The sequence below is a fragment of the Aotus nancymaae genome, unplaced genomic scaffold (assembly GCF_030222135.1).
Source record: "Aotus nancymaae isolate 86718 unplaced genomic scaffold, 86718_ANA_hifiasm-v0.15.2.pri h1tg000049l, whole genome shotgun sequence".
Lineage (NCBI taxonomy): Eukaryota > Metazoa > Chordata > Mammalia > Primates > Aotidae > Aotus > Aotus nancymaae.
Genome location: NW_026988463.1, coordinates 25,301,151 through 25,328,431, shown reverse-complemented (window position 1 = coordinate 25,328,431; position 27,281 = coordinate 25,301,151). Strand labels below are relative to the sequence as shown.

The 27,281-nt window shown below is 44.0% G+C and overlaps 1 protein-coding gene and 1 long non-coding RNA gene across 2 annotated transcripts in view; one reads left to right on the top strand and one right to left on the bottom strand.

Annotated features, from left to right (window-relative positions):
* Positions 1 to 4,163: 4,163 nt before the first annotated feature.
* On the bottom strand, positions 4,164 to 11,784 carry LOC135269044 (uncharacterized). The gene is made up of 3 exons (XR_010337379.1): positions 10,790 to 11,784; positions 5,202 to 5,304; positions 4,164 to 4,187 (listed from the first exon to the last, which is right to left on the bottom strand). It is a non-coding gene; the product is annotated as an uncharacterized LOC135269044 (long non-coding RNA).
* Positions 11,785 to 25,080: 13,296 nt separating this feature from the next.
* Positions 25,081 to 27,281, top strand: part of NSMCE1 (NSE1 homolog, SMC5-SMC6 complex component) — a 41,880-nt gene continuing 39,679 nt past the window's right edge. Inside the window, exon 1 of the mRNA XM_012464621.2 lies at positions 25,081 to 25,154. The gene's annotated coding sequence lies outside the window, so the exon portion shown is untranslated. The remainder of the gene's footprint in view (positions 25,155 to 27,281) is intronic.

Sequence of the window (27,281 nt, the reverse complement as noted above, 5' to 3'; positions counted from 1 at the left end):
CAATATCATACTGAACGGGCAAAAACTGGAAGCATTCCCTTTGAAATCTGGCACTAGACAAGGATGCCCTCTCTCACCACTCCTATTCAATATAGTACTGGAAGTTCTAGCCAGAGCAATCAGGCAAGAAAAAGAAATAAAGGGTATTCAATTAGGAAAGGAGGAAGTCAAATTGTCTCTATTTGCAGACGACATGATTGTATATCTGGAAGACCCTATCATCTCAGCCCAAAAGCTCCTGAAACTGATAAGCAACTTCAGCAAAGTCTCAGGATACAAAATCAATGTGCAAAAATCACAAGCGTTCCTATACACCAATAACAGACTTAAAGAGAGCCAAATCAAGAACGAACTGCCATTCACAATTGCTGCAAAGAGAATAAAATACCTAGGAATACAACTAACAAGGAATGTAAAGGACCTCTTCAAGGAGAACTACAAATCACTGCTCAACGAAATAAGAGAGGACACAAACAGATGGAGAAACATTCCATGTTCATGGTTAGGAAGAATTAATATCGTGAAAATGGCCATACTGCCCAAAGTAATATACAGATTCAATGCTATCCCCATCAAGCTACCAATGACCTTCTTCACAGAAATGGAAAAAACCACCTTAAACTTCATATGGAACCAAAAGAGAGCCCGCATAGCCAAGTCAATTCTAAGCAAAAAGAACAAAGCAGGAGGCATCACACTACCAGACATCAAACTCTACTACAAGGCTACAGTAATCAAAACAGCATGGTACTGGTACCAAAACAGAGATATAGACCAATGGAACAGAACAGAGGCGTCGGAGGCAAAACAACATATCTACAACCACCTGATCTTTGACAAACCTGATAAAAACAAGCAATGGGGAAAGGATTCCCTGTTCAATAAGTGGTGTTGGGAAAACTTGCTAGCCATATGCAGAAAGCAGAAACTGGACCCCTTCCTGACACCTTACACTAAAATTGACTCCAGATGGATTAAAGACTTAAACATAAGACCTAACACCATAAAAACACTAGAAGGAAACCTAGGCAAAACCATTCAGGACATAGGCGTAGGCAAGGACTTTATGACCAAAACACCAAAAGCATTGGCAACAAAAGCCAAAATTGACAAATGGGACCTAATCAAACTCCACAGCTTCTGCACAGCAAAAGAAACAGTCAATAGAGTGAATCGGCAACCAACAGAATGGGAAAAAATTTTTGCAGCCTACCCATCTGACAAAGGGCTGATATCCAGAATTTACAACGAGCTAAAAAAGATTTACAAGAAAAAAACAAACAAGCCCATTCAAAAGTGGGCGAAGGACATGAACAGATACTTTACAAAAGAAGACATACATGAGGCCAACAAGCATATGAAAAAATGCTCATCATCACTGGCCATTAGAGAAATGCAAATCAAAACTACATTGAGATACCATCTCACACCAGTTAGAATGGCAATCATTAAAAAATCTGGAGACAACAGATGCTGGAGAGGATGTGGAGAAATAGGAACACTTTTACACTGTTGGTGGGAGTGTAAATTAGTTCAACCATTGTGGAAAACAGTGTGGCGATTCCTCAAGGACCTAGAAATAGAAATTCCATTTGACCCAGCAATCCCATTACTGGGCATATATCCAAAGGATTATAAATCGTTCTACTATAAGGACACATGCACACGAATGTTCATAGCAGCACAGTTTACAATAGCAAAGACCTGGAACCAACCCAAATGCCCATCGATGATAGACTGGACAGGAAAAATGTGGCACATATACACCATGGAATATTATGCAGCCATTAAAAACGAGGAGTTCGCGTCCTTTGTAGGGACATGGATGAACCTGGAAACCATCATTCTCAGCAAACTGACACAAGAACACAAAATCAAACACCACATGTTCTCACTCATAGGCGGGTGTTGAACAAGGAGAACACATGGACACAGGGAGGGGAGCACTATACATGGGGGTCTGTTGTGGGGGAGTGGGGGGGACAGCGGGGGGGTGGGGAATTGGGGAGGGATAGCATGGGGAGAAATGCCAGATATGGGTGAAGGGGAGGAAGGCAGCAAATCACACTGCCACGTATGCACCTAAGCAACAACCTTGCATGTTTTTCACATGTACCCCAAAACCTAAAATGCAATTAAAAAAAAAAAAAAAAAAAGAAAAAAAAAAAAAGAAAATAAAACAAAGAGGCTGCAGACTGAGAAGATATTTGCAAATTATCTACTGAATACAAGCCTTCTATCCAGAATTTATAAACAACTTTCAAAATTCAATTACAAGAAAACAAACAAGTCACTGGGCATGGTGGTCCATGCCGGTATCCCAGCTACTCAGGAGGCAGAGGCAGGAGGATCCCTTGAGTCTAGGAGCTAGAAGCGTCAGTGAGCTATTTAATATGATCGCACTGCTGCACTCTAGCCTGGGCAGTAGAGCAAGACTCCATCTCGAAAAAAAAAAAAAAAGAAGAAGAATCACAAGTCCCACAAGAAGAAGTCAGTCTGGGGAGATGGCAGAGGACAGTCAACTTTCTGGAAGTCACTAGTGTGGATGAAAATCACAGGGCGCCCCCGCCTCAACAGTTAGGACTAGGCCAGACCCTGGATTTCCAGTCGACTCTCTGGGTAGGGAGGGTTCCCTGTAATGACAGAGATCAACTTTCTCACCAGCCTTGTCTCTGGGGACACAGCCCTAGGCTCAACTTCATGTATTAGTAAAATTGGAAGGTGTTTCCTGCATCCATAACAATTGTGGTCTGGAGAAAAATGTATCCATCCCTATTACAGCCGATTTATATATTGGAGTTACAGGTAATTTCAACTTATAAATGGGTTCATGAATAGGAAAATGTCCTGGTACTTAAAAGTGCAAGTTCAGCCTTGCACGGTGGCTCATGACTGTAATCTCAGCACTTTGGGAGGCCAAGGTGGAGGGATCACTTGAGGTCAGGAATTCAAGACCAGCCTGGCCAACATGGTGAAACCCTGTCTCTACTAAAAATACAAATTGGCTGGGAGTAGTGACCCATGCCTGTAGTCCCAGCTACTTAGGGGGCTGAGGCAAGAGAATGGCTGGAACCCAGGAGGTGGAGGTGCAGTGAGCTGAGATCGCACCACTGCACTCTAGCCTGGGTGACTGTTGGAAGCAGATGCTTGGTGCTACAGATAAAAATCAGCACTGAGACAAAGAATCCTTCAGAAAAGCAATTTTTACTTCCTGCAGGAAGGCTACTTTCACCAGCCATCTTGCCACGAGAGTACAATGTACAAAGGAAAAACAGACATGTTTATCCTTTACATATTTGGGGTCATCCTTAATGCTGTGTCTGATCTCCGTTGGCTGGAGCCAGACCTCACAATCTAAACTAAAACCTGATTGGCTAACAACTTAAAACTCTTCTAAACAGGTAAAAGCAATGGAGGGCCGGGACATGCCTATGAGCACGTCCAGCACAGATATCTTGGTTAAAGTACAAGGACACAGAATGTACTACGTGCCTGTAAGCATGTTTAACAGCTACATAGGATAGGGCTTAACAAAGAGTTATTAGCAAAAAGCAAGAAGGCTTTGAAGGAAGTTTTTACAGCAAACTATTATTTCTAACACTTATGAAACTTTGAAGAGGAACTTTCTTACTTCCTACAGTGACAGAAAGAGACTTCATTAAATAAATAAATAAAATAAAAGTGCATGTTTGGACAACTCTCATTCAGACCCATTTCAGCCTTTTTTAAGAGGTGGTCTTCCCTACCCAAAGTGTTGGAGCACAGGATAAAACCTCTGGGTCTCTTCTATCTGTCTTATCTAAAGGCTTCTGTGCTCAGTATCAGAATGCTCACAGCTCTGGAATGTCTTTCATACTTCTTTGCCTTGCGTAGACCTTTTTCCTCTTTTGTCCACCTGGTGAACTCCTATTCATCCTTCAGTACCCTGCTGACACTGCCCCTCATCTGGGCATTAAAGTGTATAGGAGCCTTCTTGGATTCCTTCTCCTATGACAGACACAATGTTTTCTTTGTCTGCATTCCCACCAATCTGCACAAACAGCTCCAGATTCAGACTGGCTTTCTCTCTGGATATACGACACACCATAGGAATTTGTTGTTTCAAATACAATTAAGTCTGATGCCAAACCCTCAAGCACCAGAGGATAATAAATTGCTCTTAATGGTTGTCTGGATTCTCTCTGTGCCTACGGAGAAACAGAGGGTAAAACACAGGGTAGGGGATGGGGGTGTCCTGGGCAGCACAGACACTTGGAGAGGGCCCTCTGTCTCTATCTGCAAAAGCCGCCATGGTGTAGTATTTTTCAGTTCCATCTGGTCGTGGAAGGTGGGGGCCCTTGCTGCTCCTTCCCAGCTTGGGCACAAGAGCCTGGCAGTGGCTGGGGGGTTTCACACCGTGGAGTGCAACCTCCCTTATAGCATCATGCAGTCACTCCTGCCAGAGTTCTGGTGCCTCTCTGGGCACTTTGAGGCAACACAGCATTGTCACACACTCCAAAACCATCTTCCTAGTTTAGGGGATGCTTCCCCAACTGAGGCCTCAGCTTTTGCTCATGCCCCTCAAGCACCTTCTTCTGTTCTTGTCCTCCCTGGGAGGTTTCACTGGAAACTCAAGTTTGGCCTGGCTGGCCCAGGAGAGGGAGTGAGGGATGCTGTGGCCAGACACTTGCTTGCTGATATCCTATGACTCCTAGATTAGCACTTACCTCACTCATGATGTGGCAGTGATTTATTTTACCCCCTGGGCCTTCCTCTGAGCTGTGAGTCTTTTGAGGCCAAGGAAGGTCTCACTGAGCTTGGTCTCCAAAAGGCCAAGCGACGGCTTTCTAACTGGGGGCCTGGGGGCAGATTTTTTTTTTTTTTGCTGGAGTTGGGGTGGAGGCACGTTTTTATAGCCTCTCTGAGCCTGTTGAGTTGGGGTGGAGGCACGTTTTTATAGCCTCTCTGAGCCTGTTTCCTTGCCTATAAAGTGAGGATTGCAATAACACGGATCTTGTTAGTAGTATTTTTGAGATGAATTAAGCCAATGCATGTTAACCCTTTAGACAATGTCTAACTGTATTCATAGCACAATTCATGCTGGCTGTCATTATTACTTTTCATCACCATCACTGTTACTTGTAGTGGATGTCTGGTTGCCTACCAAGTAATACTCCAGCTCCTGTTTTCCACTATAGAGACTAAAATTGCAAGATACTTACCTCCCCAGTCTCCTTACAGCTGGAGCACCTGTGGGTGACCCAATCTTGGGCAATGGCGCTTGAATGAAAGTGTGCAGGAGGCTTCTGGGAAACATTTTCCTCTCTGATAAAAAGAGAGAGATACAAAGAGATTTTTGGACATTGTCTCAGAGGGAGGAGATCCTAGGAGCTGTGGCAGCCATCTTTCGACCGTGAGGTCAGAGCCAAGGGTAAAAGCCAACATGCTGAAGATGTCAGAGCAGGGGCCTTTATAAGATCATTGAGTTTCTGCCCCAGCCCTGGAAACTCCTACGTTGGAACACTTTGCTAAATTCGATCTGAAATGTCTTTATTAGGAAAGCCATTTTTAATTGGGCACACTGGGATTAGCAGCTGAAAGTATTTGGAAATTTACAATGGGTAACTGCCGGAAGAAAGTAGCCGGTCCCGATGGAAATCCTCAACTCCCGAGGCCCAGGTAAGTGGCCTTTTGGTGAGTGCCCCTCCACTCCCCAGTCCCCAACTCTCCCACCCAGTCTCAGATGAGAACAATAGCTGGCTGCCAACTTAGGTCACGGATGGGTGATGCTTCTTGGCCTACTAATAGGTGCTTGGCCTCATGGGCAGTTCTGCAGTCGATCTGTGGAAAAGTGAGTACATGAAAAAACAGCACAAAAGGAAGAGAAAGAAGACAGGGAGAGAGGAATCACTCGCAAGCGAATGACCCCCAAATCCCCAGGTTTTATTTCTGCCGGCACAGCCTTGTTCATTTGCTCTGGGACACTGCATCGTCAAACTGTAACATGGTTTCAATCCGCTGTGGGCTGGCAGAGGAACCATGGCGTATCATCTAACCCAGTTTCATCAGTATTTTTAACTTAGTTTTTGCCAGGGTATTCATTCTCTTGTGTTGGAGACACTGTCTCTCTGTGTTGCTGAGAGAAGGGGGGATGGGGTTATGCTTCTCTTATTTCTGGTTAATTTTGTGGCTAGAAAAAATTTCGTGGGAAAGACAAATGCACAACATATTTTTACCACATCAACTACCGGTCCCATCATGATGCAGGATGTTGCGGGAATCACTGATATGCACCTTGTACAGGTTCATGTCACGCTTACTTCTTGGTTTGCAGGTTAAAAACAAGCTAGACATGAGGAGTGGTGTTAACACACATATTAAGGCTGAGTGCAATGGCTCACACCTGTAATCCCAACACTTTTTTGGGAGGCTGAAGCTGGGCAGATCATTTGAGGTCAGAAGTTCGAGACCAGCCTGGCCAGCATGGTGAAACCCCCATCTCTACTAAAAGTACAAGAATTAGCCAGGCGTGGTGGTGGGCCCCTAGTTCCAACTACTCAGGAGGCTGAGGCACAAAAATCACTTGAACCTGGAAGGCGGAGGTTGCGGTGAGCCGAGATGGCACGACTGCACTCTAGCCTGGGTGCCAGAGTGAGACTCTGTTTCAAAAAATAAAAAAAATACATGTTAAGGTTGTGATTACTCTCCTGGAGCCAAGAAATATCATTTCTCGGCCCCAATGTGTGCTCTCTCTCCATTCACATTTCTTTACATGTGACCATGGTTCATCTCTAGTACTGATTCTCCTCTTCCGGTGTCCTTCTCTTTTCGGCCACTCTACTCAAACCACGCTTTCTAGGGTCAACTATGACAGTGTCACCAAACACAAAGCCTGCCTTTTCCCAGTTCTCATGCAATCTTCTTCTCTCTGCAGCTGTTCATTCTCCATGAAATGCTCCCTTTTGTTGATTTCCAAGATTCAATACCCACCCTCCCGGTTTCTTCTGACCTTGCTAATCACTTTCTCTCACTTCTCATCCTGCCCTCTAAATGGAATCATTCAGGTCCTCTCCTTTTTCCTCTAGCATTCTCCTTCTGGTTCTGTTCATTTATAAACTACTTTTTTCCCTTCTTGGGTACATGACCACCATCAAAGCTTCCACGATACATAAGTGCACTAGTCAGTGAATAATTCCCCTGGATCTATTCTGGTCCTGCCCAATCTGATTGCCCAGACAGAACCCCTGTGAGCATTGGGTGTGTGTTCTTCCAGACCTGGTACAAGCAGAGACATAATTCCATAGCATGGTGAGTTTTTTGGTTTTATTTTGTTTTGTAGTGACGTGGTCTCCCTATGTTGCCCAGGTTATTCTTGAATTCCTGGGCTCAAGCAATCCTCCCACTTTGGCCTCCCAATGTGCCGGGATTACAGGCATGAGCCGCTGTGCCCAGCCCATAGCATGGTGCTGACTACAGCTCTGCGTTGGTCATTTAAAATCTCTATATCTAGCCCTGTCCTTTCTCCCATGCCCTAGTGTTTCTTTTGTTTATTTATTTATTTTGGAGACAGGCTGTCACTCTGTCATCCAAGCCGAAGTGCAGTGGTGCGACCTTGGCTCACTGAAACCTCCACCTCCCGGGCTCAAGTGATTCCCATGCCTCAGCCTCCCAAGTAGCTGGGATTACAGGCACCTGCCACCACTCCGAGCTGATTTTTGTATTTTTAGTAGAGACGGGTTTTCGCCATGTTGGCCAGGCTGGTCTTGAACTCCTGACCTCAGGTGATCTGCCCACCTTAGCCTCCCAAAGTGCTGGGATTACAGGCGTGAGCCCCCACACCTGGCCCCCTGCCCCAGTGTTTCATGACCCACACCTTGAGGGCGTTCTCTCACATCTCTTCCCCTCAGAACGCCTAGGACAGTCACTGTCTCTCGCTGAGCTAACTTCTCCTTCTGTGCTCTCAGCCGCAATGAATGGTGTCACCATCCAGTTAAGCAAGCTAGAAATGCTGTAGTCACTGTTGACTTCCCTGTCTGTCTGTCTGTCTGTCTGTCTCTCTTTCCCATTCTCGCTTGTAAAACACAGTCACAAGCAGCCATGGGCTGTGCACTCTGCTTCTTTATTTTCCAGCTCTTAGGTTCGGGGGTACCTATGCAGGCTTATCACATGGGTAAATAGTGTGTCGCTGAGGTTTGGGGTACAAATGACCCTATCGCCCAGGTATTGAGCATAGTTCCCAATGGGAAGTTTATCAACTCTCACCCCTCCTACCCTCCACCCTCTAGTAGTCCCTCATGCCTTTTGTTCCCATGTTTATGACCATGTGTACCAATGTTTAGCTCCCACTTATAAGCGAGAACATGCAGTATTTGGTTTTCTGTTCCTGTGTTAATTCACTGAGGATAATAGTCTCCAGCTGCATCCATGTGGCTGCAAAGGACGTGATTTCATTCTTTTTCATGGCTGCATAGTATTCCATGCTGTGCCCTCCACTTCTGTGCTCATTTACACATCTGCTTTATCTCCCACTCCTCGATGCTTCTGCCCTGCTCCAGCCCCCACCCTCCTCTCACCTGAAGTAAAGCCACATCCTCCCAGCTGCTTTCCCTGTTTTTTGGTTGCTTGTGGCAGCCTCCGTATGTCACCTACTGTGAGGTGAAAGCAACTCCATATTGGATGCTGATCTGCCATGTTGACTTCTGATTCGCCCCAGTTCCAGGAATGCCTCTAAGATTTTTACTTACTGTAAAGCCCACTCTTCAGTCAAAACAAGCTTGATGTTATTGTAAACACATACTAACCATACATCCTGACCTTAGGCAATTTCCCCACAGTGTATAAACCCTGGTGTTGGGATCTGGGAGGTAGCCGCACAGGGATCCACTGTTTCTCGGCCACTGGATACATGGCTTCTGTTCACAAGTTCCCCAATTAAATGCTTCTTCCTAGGCCAGAAACCATGGCTCAAGCCTATAATCCCAACTCTTTGGGGGACCATGGTAGGAGGATCACTTGAACCCAGGGCTTTGAGGCTGGCATGAGTAACATAGGGAGACCCTGTCTCTACAAAACATCTTTCTAAAAATTAGCCAGGTGTGGTGGTGTATGATATGTAGTCCCAGCTACTTGGGAGGCTGAGGTGGGAGGACTGCTTGAGCCCAGGAGGTTAAAGCTGTAGTGAGCTATGATCATACCACTTCACTCTAGCCTGGGTGACAGAGTAAGCCCCTGTCTCCAAAAACAACAACGACAGCAACAACAAATTTGTCTGTGAGGAACTGGGTGGGTCAGCCTCTCAGCTTCCTCGGCCTCTGGGGTAGGTTTGTACCGACCTCCCACCATGGATCACCTAAGAGTGTCATTGCACTTCTTCCCTCCCGATTAATTCAGGCCATGATGGCCCACACACACCTGAATGAATCATGGTTGACTTAAACCAGAAATAACAATCCCACTTCCCTTTCACAGATTCTGATTTGCCCAGGCTTCATTGCAGCAAGAGGTGCTGATGTGATTCAGTTCCAGCCAAGATGTACAGGGGAAATCTGGGAAGAGGCCCATGAAGAGAAAGACCTCCTGCTCTGCCTCCTCCCAGGCACCATCATTTTCATCTGTGGCAGTGAACACCTGTAAAGCCTAGCTCCAGACTTTTTCCTCCAACATGACCCATGTATGCTGGCAGTCACTTCTTACCTTCCTTATGCTGGAGCTGGGGGTAGGAGCCTGGGAGTTCAGGGCAGTTACACCACACACCGTAGCTGGTCTCCGAAGATGTCCCCAAATGAACACACCTCGAAGTGTTCACGTTTTTCTGCAGCCCCCTCCACTCTGAATCTGTACTGGTCCTCTGAAATATGTTAACTCACAGAACTTAAAAAAAAAGATGCTGTGCTATTCTGAGTCTAAGCCTGAAGAAGAAGAAACAGATTCTGATTTTACCCTCTCAGGAGCCCTGAGCCGCCGCACAAGAAACCCAGCTGCCCTGAGACCGCCATGTTTTGAGGAAATGTAAGCTGACCACAAGGAGAGGCCATGTGGAGAACTGAGATTCTCAGACAACACAGAGAACCAAGACCTCAGTCTCATGATATAGTTTGAGCCACTCCAACCAGCCTCTACCCACCTCTGTCCCCTGAGTTAACACCACGGGAAGCAAAGATAAGCTGGGTAAGTTGGGGGTGAAAATGTAACTGCAAATCGTGTCTCCTGTTCAATCTCAATAGCCTTATCATTTATTTTTTTTTTTGAGACAGGGTCTCACTCTGTCACCCAGGCTGGAGTATGGTGGCAAAATCATGGCTCGCTGCAGCCTCAACCTCCCCAGGCCCAGGCAAGCCTCCCACCTCAGCCTCCCGAGTAGCTGGTAGTATAGGCATGCACCACCATGCCTAGCTAATTTTTACATTTTTTGTAGATATGGGATCTCCCTGTGTTGCCCAGACTGGAATCAAACTCCTGGGCTCAAGGGATCCTCTGGCCTCAGCCTCCCACAGTGCTAGGAATACAGGTGTGAGCCGCTGTGCCCAGCCAGCCTTCTCTTTCTTGCAAATGACTGCACCAGAGTATAAATTTACTTTGCTTACACAGGCCTCTCAGCCTGCATTACCTTTCCTCTGCATCAGTTATCCCATCCTCCAAGGCTCATCCGGAAAGCCCCCACTTCTATAAACCTTCCAGATGATGTCAACTCTGAAGAGTGGGTACTTGGCCCAGCTCTGCAGCAAGTGTGTGCTTTTGCTCACTATGCACCCACCCTCCCTTTCTTATTGTAACAGCACCCTACTTTTGTTTAGATGAATTATCCCCCCACCTTTTAGTGCTACTGTTGTCCTGTTGTCCACTAACTTGTGTCTGGACATAGAACCTTCCTGCCTGAGCCAATCAGTTGCGTCTTCTCTCTCTCTCTCTCTCTCTCTCTCTCTCTCTCCTCTCACTTTTTCTCCAATACAAATCCTGATGGAGTGACAGACAGCTGAAAATGGTGACGGCCTGACCAGACCTCCATCAGCTGCTGCTGGCAAGGTCTCCCAAGTTCTCTGGTCCACATTCAGTCCCAGATATGATGTTCCAGCGTTTTCACTTGCATCTACGAGCTGCCTTGGAGCAGAGATAGTAATGTTTGCCAAGGATTCCATTGTTCCCTTTCATTTCCCAGCATTCTGGCAGTTAGAGAAGACCCTGTGACTAGTTCTGACCAGTGATCCTAGAGTAGAAAGGACACATGTCATTTTCAGGCTGAGGCAGTAAAACCCCCCTGTGCAAACCCCCAGTCTCTTTCTTCCCTTACCACGATCACACCAATGAGGCTTCATGTTTCAGGGGTGCAGCCACCAGGTGGTGGAACCTCCATTAGTCTGAGTGAGTGGAGGGCAGAGCCTCTTGCTGACCCACATGGGATAGGTTGCATGACCTAGAAATTATAATTTGGGGAATGTTTGTTATAGCAGCATGACCTAGCCTGTCCTGAATAATATACACCAGTACCCTTCCTACTCTTCCAATAAACCCTTTTTTTTGCTTAAATTATCACATCAGTTTCTTGTATCTAAACCAGCTAAATGATAAACAGCATTTAGCAATTTCCTTCTTTTTTTCCTTTCTTTTCTTTCTTTCCTTCCCCTTCCTCTCTCCCTCCCTCTCTCTCTCCCTTTCCTTCCCTCCTTCCCTTCTTTCCTTCCTTCCTTCTTTTCTTTCTTTCTTTCTCTTTCTCTTTTTTCAACAGAGTCTCACTCTGTCACCCTGGCTGTGTAGTGGCTCTGTCTATGACTCACTGCAGCCTTGAACTGTGCAGTGGACTCAAGCAATCCTCCTACCTCAGCTTCCCCAGTAGCTGGGACCACAGGCATGTGCCACCACACCTGGCTAATTTTGGTATTTTTAGTAGAGACAGGATTTTGCCATGTTGCCCAGGCTTATGTCAAACTCCTGGGCTCAAGTGAACCTCCTGCCTCAGTCTCTCAAAGTGCTGGGCTTACGGGGTGAGCCATTGCGCCCGGCCAGCAGTTTCTTTGTTGATTACACTTACTGATATACATGTGTCTTACTTTTTCTTACCAGCTGAGATCAACCTGACCTTAGTCTCCTGACTATGGGGATTCATCTTTGCACCTTACCACACTGCTGGACACTTACAAGCCTCTTGAGAAGATCTGTGAGGATGAATGCAAAAACTGAATGAAAACAAAATTTTTGGTTTGTTTTTAAGAGATGGGGTCTCTCTTTGTCACCCATGCTGGAGTGCAGTGGTGTGATCATAGCTCACTGTAGCCTTGAACTCCTGGACTCAACCGATCCTCCCACCTTAGCCTCCCAGTAGCTGGGACTACAAGAATTGAATTCATTTGTTAAACCAATGTTTTCATTCATCCTATCAAATAGTATCAAGGGCCTTATATGTATTCAGCAGTGTATACTACCACCATACCCAGCTAACTTACATTTTCTGTAGGGATGGGGTCTCGCTATGTTGCCCAGGCTGGTCTTAAACTCCTGGACCCATGTGAGCCTCCCACCCCAGCCTCCCAAAGTGCTGGGATTATAGACATGAGCCACTATGCCTGGCTGAAAATGAAAAATGAGGTGAGTCAACTAGTTACTCCCTTTTCAACTGTGGTTTTCTAATCCGTTTTCAAGGGAGGTTTTTTGTTGTTGTTGCTTTTTTTTATTTCAGATGGAGTCTTGCTCTGTTGCCCAGGCTGGAGTGCAGTGGGGCAATCTTGGCTCACTGCAACCTCCGCCTCCTGGGTTCAAGTGATTCTCCTGCCTTAGGCTCCTGAGTGTCTGGGATTACAGGCATGTGCCACCATGCCCAATTAATTTTGCATTTTTAGTAGAGGCGTGGTTTTGCCATGTTGGCCAGGCTGGTCTCAAACTCCTGACCTCAGGTGATCCGCCCACCTCGGCCTCCCAAAGTGCTGGGATTACAGACATTAGCCACCGTGCCCGATCTTGAGTTTTAATTAAAAGAGATTTAAAAATATGATTGTACCTCGATTTTTATGATGGTGGGGTGGCACATATATATAATATCTATGTGTTTCAATCAAATTATGGTCATAACTTCAAAAAATCTTATAAAATGGCAAAGAGTAAAATACTCTGGAAACATCAGAACAGCAACAATATTCACCAAGCTCTTTATTTGCAATAGACACTCTACGTAGGGTTTTTGCTTTTTCATCCTCCAACCACACTGCACCCCTAATCCCGGTGTCTAAATCGTATTGAAAACAAAAGCAGCGGCAGCAATTTAGAACTAGTTGTTTACTGCTCCCAAAGGAATAAAGAATTTCCAAATCAAAAAAAGGGGGACTCAAAGAAGCTGGTAGACTAATAAAGAAGAACCACAGAGAAGAGGAAACTCTCCACTTTGTCCATTTAAAAAGAAACACAGTGATTGAATGTTCACACCTGTAATCCCAACACTTTGGGAGGCCAAGGCAGGAGGATCACCTGAGGTCGGGAGTTCAAGACCAGCCTGACCATCTTGGAGAAACCTTGTCTCTACTAAAAATACAAAATTAGCCGGGCGTGGTGGCTCATGCCTGTAATCCCAGCTACTTGGGAGGCTGAGGCAGGAGAATTGCTTGAACCTGGGAGGCAGAAGTTGTGGTGAGATAAGATTGTGCCATTGCACTCCAGCCTGGGCAACAAGAGTGAAACTTTGTCTCAAAAAAAATATGTCAGTTAGGAAATCACTGTTACCTTGTATCTTATCTGGAAATCACTTCTCTGGTAGCTTCGCTATCTTTTTTAGAAAAAGAATCAAGAACACAGACACAGGTGAAACAGATCTGAAAAATGAGAACAAGTGTAGTAAGTTCTATACACTAAAACTTCTGTGCTTTACTGACACTTAGTTTTATTTCTTTTCTTTTCTTTTTCTTTCTTTCTTTTTTTTGAGACTGAGTTTTGCTCTTGTTCCCCAGGCTGGAGTGCAATGGCGAGATCTTGGCTCACTGCAACCTCCGCCCCCTGGGTTCAAGAGATTCTCCTCCTCAGCCTCCCAAGTAGCTGGGATTACAGGCGCCCACCACCACATCCCACTAATTTTTTGTATTTTCAGTAGGGATGGGGTTTCCCCATGTTGCCCAGGCTGGTCTTGAACTCCAGACCTCAGGTGACCCACCCACCTTGGCCTCCCAAAATGCTGGGATTACAGGCGTGAGCCACTGTGTCCGGCCTTGGCCACTTTTCTAACAAAACTGGCTATGTGTTTGCTCTGGTTAGAGGACATTAGAAGAAGGGATTATAAGTGATTAGGACTTCTGGTAGCCTGACAGAGGGGAAGAGATGGAAATAACATGAAAAGCTGACCCTAGAACTAAAAATCCACCACTGTCTTGGGGTATTTCTTGTAAAGACAAAGTCCTAGAGTAGTAACTGTCCTCAAGGTGTATATAATTTATTTAATTAAAAAAAAAATTTTTTTGAGAGAGTCTCACTCTGTTGCCAGGCTGGAGTGCAGTGGTGCCATCTCGGCTTACTGCAACCTCTGCCTCCCGGGTTCAAGTGATTCTCTTGCCTCAGCCTCCTAAGTAGGTGAGATTACAGGCACGTGCCACCACGCCTGGCTAATTTTTGTATTTTTAGTAGAGACAGGGTTTGCCATGTTGGCCAGGCTGGTCTCGAACTCCTGACCTCAAACAATCTGCCCACCTAGGCTTCCCAAAGTGCTGGGATTACAGACATGAGCCACTGTACCGGCCCTCAAAGATACCTTGTACTCATCAAGAAAGGTCATCGTGTGTTCCAGATGGCAGAGAGATATATTAATTAATATAGAAAATAGAAAAAGAATCTTTAAAAAAATGTTGGTACATGAAGGGATATTCTAGTTATATGAAACAATTCTGGGCCAGGTGTGGTGGCTCACACCTCTAATCCCAGCACTTTGGAAGGCCAAGGCAGGAGGACTGCTTGAACCGAGGAGTTTGAGACCAGCCTAGGTAACATAGCAAAATCCCACTTCTACTAAAAATAAAATTTAAAAAAAAAAAAAGCCAGGCATGGTGGCTCATGCCTGTGGTCCCAGCTGCTTGGGAGGGTGAGGCGGGAAGATTGTTTGAGTCTGAGAGGCTGAGGCTGCAGTGAGCCTTGATCGTGCCACTGTGCTCTAGCCTGGGTGACAGAGCAAGTCCCTGTCTCAAAAAATGATAATAATAATAATAATGTTTTAAAAACCTTATATATAACAATTCTCAGAAGATGCCGGTAAATATGGCTATAACTATATCCCAATCATATGTATGTGGACTATTATATATATTCTCTATTTCCTTATATCTAAAATCTTTATGATCAAATAGACTCAGTTATTTTGAAAAATAGTATCTCTTATGATTATATTTTTGGAGAAAAGTTGGAAAATGTAAGAAAATAATAAAAAGTTTATATGCACTGTTAATATTCTGGTGTGTGTTCTTTCAGTTGTATCTCTTAATATATCCTGAATTATTTTTTCCAACATCACATAATTTTTGAAAATACGGTTTTTAGGCTAAATAAGATTCCACAGAATTGTTACTTACTCCAATCATTCTTTTACAACATTGGAGATATTTAAGCTGTTTCCATCTACCCCTAATATAATTAAGTCTCTCACGCACTTTCTTGTACCTTAACTTTTGTGAGCATCTCTGATTATTTCCCCCAGATAGATTCCCAGAAGTGCGTCAAAGAACACAGACGTGGCTGAGCTCGTCATGAGTACAGCGAAATTGCCCTGTGGAGAGACTGAACTGTCTGCACTGCCTCTGACAATGAACGTATTTCTCATTCTAGCATCTGAGCTTTCTGCTTTTATGCTGCCTTTAATTTTAGTAATTTTTTTTTTTGAGACGGAGTCTCACTCTGTCGCCCAGGCTATCTCAGCTCACTGCAACCTCTGCCTCCCTGGTTCAAGCGATTCTCCTGCCTCAGTCTCCTGAGTAGCTGGGATTACAGACATATGCCACCACGCCCAGCTAATTTTTGTACTTTAAGTAGAGACAGGGTTGCGCCATGTTGGTCAGGCTGGTCTTGAACTCCTGACCTCGTGATCCACCCGCCTTGGCCTCCCAAAGTGCTGGGATTACAGGTGTGAGCCAGCCTGGCCAGTAATCATTTTTAAAGTTGACCTTTGGGGATTGTCACTATTCCTTTTAAGAGCCATCAGTACAGGGCAATCATTTTCCTTTTTTTCCCCTACCAACTTGTACATATCACCTTTACTAGATCAAACTTAAAATTTCTGGGTTTTTTCCTTTTTTGAGGCAGAATCTTACTCTGTCGCCCAGGCTGGAGTGCAGTGGCATGATCTCAGCTCACTGCAACCTCTGGCTCCTGGGTTCAACTGATTCTCCTGCCTCAGCCTCCCAAGTAGCTGAGATTATAGGCGCATGCTGCCATGCCTGGCTAATTTTGTTTTATATTTTTAGTAGAGACGGGGTTTCACCATGTTGGCCAGGCTGGTCTCAAACTCCTGACCTCACATGATCTACTGCCTCAGGCTCCCAAAGTGTTGGGATTACAGGCATGAGCCACTGCATCCAGCTTAAACGTAACATTTCATGAATTCAAAAATTATGTATTTATCACACTGCTGGGCTTTATATATGTATAAAGATGTAGTAAACAGATACTGATGAAGACGATTGTGAAGAGGGCTTGGCCTGGGCTGTGGAAAACCGGGCCTCTAGTCTGTCTCCCTCTCCATTCACTGCCATGTACTTTTCAAAAATATGCTTTTAATTCTTTTTCCATATTTTCACTCTTCCTGTTAGAAATTTGTTTTTAAATACAGAAAAGTAAAAGTGAAAAAAAAAAAAAGGACAGTTGTCCGTTTTTCCACCATCCAACATTAAGCACTGTTAACATTTTGGCATATTTGACTTTATCCCCTTTTTAAAGCCAATATTTGAAAAATTCAATTTTCAAATCTTTTCAATCCTTAAATTCATTGCTATACGAATACATAGTTTTACTATTTTAGTTAAAAATTAGAATATTCCAGGCCGGGAGCGGTGGTTCATGCCTACAATCCCAACCACTTTGAGAGGCAGAGTTGGGCGGATTACTTGAAGTCTGGAGTTCAAAACCAGCCTGGCCAACATGATGAAACCCCATCTCTACTAAAAATACAATTAGCTGGGTGAGGTGGCATGCACTTATAGTCCCAGCTTCTTGGAGGCTGAGGCAGGAGAATCTCTTGAACCCAGGAGGCAGAGGTTGCAGTGAGCTGAGATTGCACCACGGTACTTCAGCCTGGGCAACAGAGCAGGACTTCATCTCAAAATAAAATTAATAACTACAAATAAAATTAGAATATTTCAAATAAACCTCAAGATTTCTTTACTCTTTTCTCACATCCCAATCTTCTTTTCCCCTTCCTAGAGGCCCTCTAGTTTGAGTTTTATAACAATCTTTTCAATCCTTAAATAGAAAATAATTTTATATGCATATACTTATCTATTGACAAATTGTAATATTGCCATTTTGCTTGGCTCCAACTTTGCCTAAATAGTGATCCTGTTGTATCATCTTCATACCTCGCTTCTTTCCCACTCTATGCTTTCAGGATTCATTCATGTAGACACTTGTGAGTTAATTCATTCCTTTTCATGTTATATGACCTCCACGGTACATGACTATTTTGCTTTCTGATTTCCTTAGTAATGGCTCGTTAGGAAATTTCATTTTTTTTCCCACCATATTGTTGCAGCAAATCTCAAGCACACAAGGGAGATTTTCTTCAGTTAAATTCCTAGAAGTGGAATTGCTAGCTAAGCTTTTTCAATTTCAGTAACACCAAATACCTCTCCAGAGGGGCTATATATAACATTTACAGCCCCACCATATACATACAAGAATGCTGGGTTCTCTTTACCCTTGGCCACACTTTGTCATTCTTATAGGGGAAAAGTTGGTTTCTTTTTCTTGCTTTTATTTCCAACTAATAGTGAGGTTAAACATCTTTCCATATATATGTACATATAAATATATATTTTATATATTTTATAAATATATGTATTTTATATCTCTCTCAATATATAGATATCTATAATATCTATCTATCTATCTATCTATATATATATATATTTTTTTTTAATACAGAGTCTAGCTCCATCACCCAGGCTGGAGTGCAGTGGCATGATCTTGGCTCAATGCAACCTCTGCCTCCTGGGTTCAAGTGATTCTCTGACCTCAGCCTCCCAAGTGGTTGGGATTACAGGCACCAGGACTACAGGCCTGGCTAATTTTCGTATTTTTAGTAGAGATAGGGTTTCACCATGTTGGCCAGCCTTGTCTCGAACTCCTGACCTCAAGTGATCCACCCGCCTCGGCCTCCCAATGTCCTGGGATTAGAGGCCTGAGCCACTGCATCTGGCCCCCACATAGTTTTTAGCCATGTGAATTTTCTTCTTTGGAAGAGATGTGCTTTCGATACACTGGTAGACCGAATTCTTTTTTGATACATATTTGTGATATAGATGAACCTGACAGTTTCTTTAATTTTGCTGTTCTCTTTTTGGTACTGAAATTAGACTAGTCTCATAAAATGTGTTGAATAGCATTCTCAATCTTGTTCATATTCCAGTGAATTTTGCATAATATAGTCTTTTTCTGTGTGCTGATCATGCCAGTAAGACTTTCCTGTTCTGGACATTTTAGGAGGTGAAGCAGATTCTGTACTTCCAGTTTAATTTCATTAGTGATAATTACTCCTAAAGGCTAAAATCGCAATTACTTTTGCACCAACCTAATACTTTTCCTCTTGCGCCAAGTTTTGTAATTTGTATTTGTGTTAAAAATTACCTTTTCTAATTTTTCAAATGTATTGGCATAAAGTTCGTAGTATACTTCTGTGCTTTCTAAAGTTTTTACGCTATCTGGTATGTACTGTTTGCCATTTATCATATTGTTTGGACCATTCTCTTGATCATTCTTACATGAGGTTTTTCTATTTTATTAGTCGTTAACAGAACACCAGCTTTTGGTTTCTATAATCAACTTCATTTTCTTTTGTTCTTTGTTTTACTCATTTCTGCTTTTTCATTCTTATTTCCTTCCTTCTGCTTTCTTTGGGTTTGTGTGGGTTATTTTCTACCTTTTAACAATTTGCTCCTTTACATTTTTTCTTACTTTGTAAGAAGTATACTTAAAGCTATTAGTCCCTCATTATTATTATTATTATTATTATTGAGATGAAGTCTTGCTCTGTCGCCCAGGCTAGAGTGCAGTGGTGCCATCTCAGCTCACTGCAGCCTCTGCCTCCCGGGTTCAAGCGGTTCTTCTGCCTCAGCCTCCCAAGTAGCTGGGATTACAGGCCCCCACCACCATGCCTGGCTAATTTTTGTATTTTTAGCTGAGATGGGGTTTTGCCATGTTGGCCAGGCTGGTCTCAAACTCCTGACCTCAGGTGATTTGCCCACCTCAGCCCCTCAAAGTGCTAGGATTACAAGCGTGAGCTACTGCGCCTGGCTAATTATATAGTTGGATCCCACATGTTTTGTTATGTCAGGTTTTCATTGCCATTTATTTCCAAATATTTAAAAATTTCCATATTAGTTTTTTTCTTAATCTGAATGTTTTTAGTGTCTAAACATGTGTTCTTTTTCTTTTAAAAATGTATGATAAAATATTTCAATGCATAAAAAGGTCTAAAAAATATAATGCCTGTGTATGTGGTCCTGTACTTAACTCCTGACTTAAGAAATAAAACTCAAATGTATGCTTATAATTTTTAATTTTAATTTTTTTGAGACGGAGTTTTGCTCTTGTCACCCAGGCTAGGGTGCAATGGCATGATCTCAGCTTACTGCAACCTCCGCCTCTGGGGTTGAAGCGATTCTCCTGCCTCAGCCTCCTAAGTAGCTGGGATTTACAGGTGCCTGCCACCATGCCCAGCTAATTTTTTGTATTTTTAGTAGGGATTGGGTTTCATCATGTTGGTCAGGGTGGTCTCAAACTCCTGACCTCAGGTAATCCACCTGCCTTGGCCTCCCCAAGTGCAAGGATTACAGTCGTGAGTCACTGCACCCAGCCAATTTTTAATTTTTGAAAATTTATAAGTAATAGATGTACTTGGTTAAAAAAAAAAGTTCATTCTGACTTCCTGGCCCCTTCCCCAGAAGCAACTGCAGTTACTAATTTAAGGTGTATTGTATCTACACCTTTTTGGCTCTCATTCTGTTGTTGATGTTTAATTTTACCGCATTGTGGTTCATGAATGTGGTCTATAGATTCTTTGGAATTCATTGAAGCTTCCTTTTTGGCCGAGTACACAGCCAATTTCTGTAAAGAATAGATATACCAAAGTTTTGGTTTTTTTTTTTTCCTAAAATACAAGCTCGATCGCATCGCTTACTTTTCATAAGCTTCTGTGGTCTTCTGGTGAAAAGACCAACACCCTCAGCACATTATTTCCCGAAGCTGCCTCTCTAGCCAAGGCCTTGGCCATCTGCCTTGTGTTCAGCAAATTGATGTACTCATAGCTCTCATGCATTGTGGGGTCAGATTTGCGAAGAAAAATTTGAACTATCAGAGCTGTCCAGGAACAGAGAATCCAAAGTCTGGCACTTCAAACGTTCTAAGAAATACTCACGGAGCCCGGTAGGGAATGGGCCATCCTCTGAGACATACTGAGGCAGGACTGCCACCTGGTAGAGGACCACTCTGCGTGGTGAACTCCGATCCTTACTCACTACTTGCTCCTGCTGAACCAGATTCACCTCACAGAGGCCTCTGATTGCTGAGCTGCTTCCATTTTAATTTTAATTGTTGCCAGATCCATAGTGGATCAGTTGAAAGTGGCATTATCCAGTCACTCTGCCTTCTATGAATCAGTTGCTTATCCCCAGCCCACTTCAGTATGGATCCAGGCTGAGCTTCTGCTGTGAAGCCCCCAGGATGGGGATGGGGGCGTTGAGGGAGGGATCAGATTGTCATCTCTACACATTTCTGGGTTTCAACCTCAGCTAGAAGCTCATCTCTGCATTGTCATCAGCATCTCTTCCAAATATTTTGACTTGTTCCCCTTAAATCCCTTAGCATCTCCTTAGCACCTCCTGACCTTTTTTTTTGGAATAGGTTGGCATGCAGTGGCACCATCCCTCAAACTTAACCTCAACTGCAGCCTCAACCTCCTGGGCTCGACCTCCCAGGCTCAAGCTGTCCTCCCACCTCAGCTTCCCAAGGAGCTGGGACTACAGGCACATGCCACCACACTTGGCTAATTTTTAAATTTTTTTGTAGAGACGAGGTCTTGCCATGTTGCCCAGCCTGGTCTCGAACTCCTGACCCCAAGCAATCCTCCTACCTCAGCTTCCTGAAATGCTGGCAATACAGGTGTGAGCCACCGTGCCAAGCCCTCTTCAGCTTTTTTATTCAGCAGAATGATGCTGTTTGCTACTTTATGGAGAAAACAGAAAACATCAGGAGTGAGCGTTTAGCCACTTTCCTCTCCTTTCCCTCTGTTTCAGAAGTGTCTCTTTCATCTCTAGGTTAACAGTAATCCTGTCTCCATCCACCTCTGACCCTATCCCTTTTTGTCTCTCCATTTGTTTTCTTTTTCTTTCTTTCTTTTTTTTTTTTTAAGACAAAGTCTCACTCTGTTGCCCAGGCTGGCGTGCAGTGGCATAGTCTCAGCTCACTGCAACCTCTGCCTCCTGGATTCAAGCAATTCTCCTGCCTCAGCATCCTGAGTAGCTGGGACTACAGGTGTGCAAAACCATGCCCAGCTAATTTTTTTGTATTTTTAGTAGAGATGGGATCTCACCATGTTGGTCAGGCTGGTCTCAAACTCCTGACCTCAAGTGATCCACCTGCCATGGCCTCCCAAAGTGCTGGGATTACAGGTGAGAGCCATCGCACCCGGCTGTCTGTTTTTATTTTATGGATTATTATCTCTGCTCCTGAGTCTTCAAGTCTTCCCTTCCCAAGCCGCACTTCCCAAAAGAGCAGTCAGCATTCCCTCACCACTTCCTCAGCTTCCGTTCTTCACTCTTGAAGTTCAGTCTGGCTTCCTCTCCTCTCTATTAAGATGGTCTTTGTTGGTCATGAAATTCTAAATCGGTGGCGCATCTTTCTTGACCTCTCCAGAGTGTTGATGATTCTGACCACACCCTCCTTCTCAAAAGCCTCTCTTCCTAGGTGCCTCTCATACCACTTTCACAGCATGTGGTTCATGCATGTCATCTATAGATTCTTGAGAATTTCTTGAAACTTCCTTTGTGGCCCAGTAGTCAATTTCTGTAAATGTTCCAAGCATGTTTGTAAAAAACAGATATACCCAAGTTCTTTTTCTAAAATATAAACCTTCTCTCATTTCTTCCTGGTCTTCCATCACTTCTGTGGTCTTCAAGTGAAAGACCAACCTCCTCAGTCCTGAATCTTTCTTTTCTATCTTTTTTTCTTGACCCTTTGATCTTGAAATGCTGGTGTTCCCAGTGTTTTCTATTCTTTTATTGCATCCTCTTTTATGCTTCATGAAAGGGGATGACCTCTCCCAAGCTCTGAGCAAGTGCTGCCATGGGAGAAGGCGGGCCCACTGCTGCCAGACTTCCCCACTTTTCCAGAGCAGCTAGATTCAGATACAGTGGGGATTTCTTTCTCTTTTTCTTTTTTTTTTTTGAGACAGAGTCTCGCTCTGTTGCCAGGCTGGAGTGCAGTGGCACCATCTCAGCTCACTGCAACCTCTGCCTCTCAGTTTCAAGCGATTCTCCTGCCTCAGCCTCCCGAGTAGCTGGGACTACAGGCGTGTGCCACCATGCCGAGCTAATTTTTGTATTTTTAGTAGAGACAAGTTGGAGGCTGCAAGATTCTGACTCTCCACAAACTGCTTCTGGGAATAACATCACTGTTGTAAAACCTAAAATCAGTGCTTGAGATATTTTGCAGACCCTGTGTTCTGATGCACCAGCTGATGCCACCCAGCCCTGTAATCTGGCTCATCTGGTCTTATGGCCCTAACCCAGGAACTGACTCAGTGCAAGCGGACAGCTTTGACTCCTTTCATCTGTGATCCAACCAATCCACACTCCCTAATCCCCAGCCCCCTACCCACCAAGTTATCCTCAAAAACCCTGCATTTCCGGGGAGACTGGTTTGAGTAATAATAAAACCATGGTCTCCTGTACAGCCAGCTCTGTGTGAATTAAACTCTTTCTCTATTGCAATTCCTCTGTCTTGACAAATTGGTTCTGTCTAGGCAGCAGGCAAGGAGAACCCATTGGGTGCTCATAAAATGGCAGAATATTTGCATATAACCTATGCAAATCCTCCAGTATATTGAAAATCATATTTAAATTACTTATAGTACCTAATAGAATGTAAATGCTATGTAAGTAGTTGCTATGCTGTATTGCTTTCAGAATTTGTATTATTTTTATTGTTGAACAAGAGAAATATTGTTAACTATGTATAAAATTAAATTTGTATAAAATACAATGTTTTTTATTGTTTTCCCTCACAAATATTATCCATCTACAGTTGGTTCATTCTGTAGCTGGGGAACCGGTAGACATGGAGGGCTGACTGTACTTTGTCTTGTGACTCAGAGCTACTGAGTTTAAGGCCCAGGATTCCATGTTGACCATTCAGCTCCAAAGCTCAAGCTTTATTTCATTTTATTTTTTTGTTTGAGATGGAGTCTCGCTCTATTGCCCAGGCTGGAGTGCAGTGGCATATCTCAGCTCACTGCAACCTCTGCCTCCCGGGTTCAAGCAATTCTCCTGCCTCAGCCTCCTGAGTAGCTGGGATTACAGGCATGCGCCACTACACCTGGCTGATTTTTGTATTTTTGGTAGAGATGGGGTTTCACCATGTTGGTCAGGCTGATCTCAAATTCTCAACCTCGTGATCTGCCTGCCTTGGGCTCCCAAAGTGCTGGGATTACGGGTGTGAGCCACCGTGCCCGGACAGCTCAAGCTTTTAATCACCACACACTACTGCTTTCCCACTCAGCAGATGAAACTGAAGTCCAGAGAGGTTAAGAGGCTGTCCAAGATCACAGTTGTGGTAAGTGACCAAGTCCGGATTTGAGCTACCCTCTCAGAGACAGACACCTGTAGGTACTACTGTTCTATATTAGTTACCTGTCTCCCTTGCTAGGCTGCATCCCTAGCTCTCAGACGAGGGATACAATACAAACGTTTGGAAAATTAATGTCTTGAAGATTCAAAGCAGTCCATTCACTTCCATGAGTAATTTCACTTACTTTCTCACAACAATCCCTAGGTAAAATAGTAACATTTAATCAGCACTCCGTGTGACACTTTTCAATGGCTATGCTAAGCACCTGATACAGGTATTGTTATCTCTTGCAAATCTCACCAACAGTGTTTTGCAAGGACTAATATCCCCATTTAATGGAAAAGGAAATAGGCTTAGTGGCTCAGTGACTTGCCCAAGCCCCTGCAACTAGTAAGTGGCAGAGCCAGGATTCCAGCTCAGGCTATATGACCAGAGTCCACCTTTTTTTTTTTTCAATAGAAGTCTTGCTCTGTCACCGAGGCTGGAGTGCTGTGGCTGGATCTGGCTCACTACAACCTCTGCCTCTCAGGTTCAAGCGATTCTACTGCGTCAGCCTCCTGAGTAGCTGGGATTACAGGCACACACCACTACGCCCGGTGAATTTTTAGTAGAGACAGGGTTTCACCATGTTGGCCAGGATGGTCTCGAACTACTGACCTCAAGCGATCATCCCGCCTTGGCCTCCCAAAGTGCTGGGAAACAGGCGTGAGCCACCGCACCCGGCCCAGAGTCCACAGTTTTGACGTCGAGGCCACACTGTCAGTTTCACAGATGGGGAAACTGAGGCCCGTGCAGGGCACTACATTGTGCCGGCGGAATCGTAGCCATTATGGGAAGCACGGGCTGTACGAAGGTTCTTCCTCTTTGGTCGGGGCAGTCATTGAGGTGCAAGAAGCGGAGGACGACAAGTGGAAGCCCTTTCCATTATTAAGGATCAAGAACCGCGCGGGAATCTGCGTAATTTGGGATCTATCCCCCTAGGCGGAAACAGCAGGGCAATGGCGCTAGAGGAGAACCGGCAGTGCGTCACCCTATGGGCGGGAGAATCAGCTGCAGTTCACCAATGGGAGCGCCGCGTTCGCGTTCGCCCCGCCCCAAAGGAAGACGAGTCCGCCTGGCAGCCGTACCCGCTAGCGCAGTTCGGGCTGCGCTTGGGCGCCTTGGTGGGTAATGCGGTGCGCGAAGGGCTAGAGGGGAAAGAGGGACTTAGAGGAAGGCGAGGGGAGGACGGAAGATGGGGTGGGCGAGACAGGCAGTGCGGTCCGGCCCCGGCGTCGGCCCCTGTGGGCTGTGAAACTCGGGGACGGGGTCTCGGGGTTTCTCCCTTTGCTGATGGGGAATCTCCGTCCGCAGCACACAAGCAGGCATCTAAAAATCGTACTATTAAGTGAAAAATTAAGTGAAAAATATTTTTAATCGTAATTAAGTACGATTTAACAGGTAAAGATACTTTTCATAGTAATAGGTGAAGAAGCAAAATATAAAATTTGATTCAAACTGTGATTACATCTATGGAAAACACGGCCTTTGCCCACCATCCCCTCTGTTCGTCCCGCCGCCCTCCATGCTCCCCTCTGTTTTGTGTACGGAGTGTCTTACTTCGTACAAGTCCACAGCCCCTTGTGTTAAAGCCCCGAGGCCAGATGCGTTTAGAAGCAAGGATTTCTGGGAGTTTGGAAAGATGGTGCACACGTTCTATGTTCGGTTTCACCCTCAGCAGGGGCTGGAGCAGCGGTTTGTAATCAAATACACGACTCTTTCCACAACCAAAGATATGCATATCTTTACACTGTTGGGATAAATAACCATAGATAGCCTCCCCTTAAGTCAGGTCAAGTTTTCCAACTTAAGAAACAAGTTTTGGTATTCAGACTTTTTTTTCCCCCCTGCATCTCATCATCCATTAGTATTCAGACCTTTTTAGATTTGAAGATTGCAGATGAGGGGCATCTGGATCGTAGTTGTTCTGTTCACTTACCCATCTCGCTCTCGCTGGATTGAGAGTGTTTTGAGAACAGGAACCGCACTTTTGTATGGTCACGTCTATCTCTGCCACCAACTCTTGTGTGTCACCTTGTGCCCCCTTTGCCTCAGTTTCCTCGTCTGTAAGATGGTGTTAGTGATCCTTTGCTCATAAGGCTGTTCTGGTTAGGGTTAAATGAGGTCGAACAGGTGAAGCACTAGAACGGTTAGCACCTGCAAGAATTGTATGACTGAAATTTACTTATTCCACAAACATTTGTTTTAAAATTATGAAATTTAAATAAGTAAATTTCTTTATTAAATAGATAAATTTAAAAGTAATAGATGTATTTCTTAAAATGTGGGTGATAGGAATTTTAAAGATTTATATAATACTTCAAAAGCCTTAGAATAAGAAAAGTTTTTTAAAATTAGTTTATCTGTATGTCTGAATTCTTGAAACTCACAGCTAAAACGCTAGGATTTGTTTGCAGGTTACAGAGAGATAATTCTGCTTTAAATTGTCTAAAACAAAAACAAAACCTGCCAACCTAGGTTACACATGAGATTAAAACCAATTTTTCTCTCATTTTTTTCCCCTTTTTTTCTTTTGCTGTCCACATTGTACCGTTATTTTATGAGCCCCAGTTTTCTGGGCTTGAAAAAAAATTCATTTCTAAACGTTGAATTTAGGGAGCTTTTGTTCTTGGATAAAAAGGCATACACTTTTTTTTTTTTTAATCTGTTTATCTGGGAAAATACATTGAAATCATGCTGCTGAGCCTCTGGCTTCTTTGATGTTTCAGTATTCTTTTATCATAAATTTTTAGCATTTAAAAATTTACTGATGTATATTTAAAGTCAATAAACTTAATAAAAATATATACATATATGTACATATATATGTATATATTTTTTTAGATGGAGTCCCGCTCTGTCACCCAAGCTGGAGTGCAGTGGCTCACTGCAACCTCTAGCTCCTGGATTTAAGTGATTCTTCTGCCTCAGCCTCCTGAGTAGCTGGGATTACAGGCATGCGCCACCACGCCCGGCTAGTTTTTGTGTGAAATACATTGACTTAGGTAGCTAATACATGTCTATGGCTAATCCCACCACTTTCCCCACAGTCTCTTCTCATAGAGACAAGGGACATTACATGCATAAACAAGCTTATGCTTTTCTTTCTTCTCCTACTTTCCCGCCTCTTTTCCACTAAATTATAGCGTTATCCTATACTGTACTCATTCTCATTTACGTTTATTTTAGCTGTTATTTAATGTATTCACATTAATTTTCTTTTTGTAGCGAGTGGATCTTGCCATGTTGCC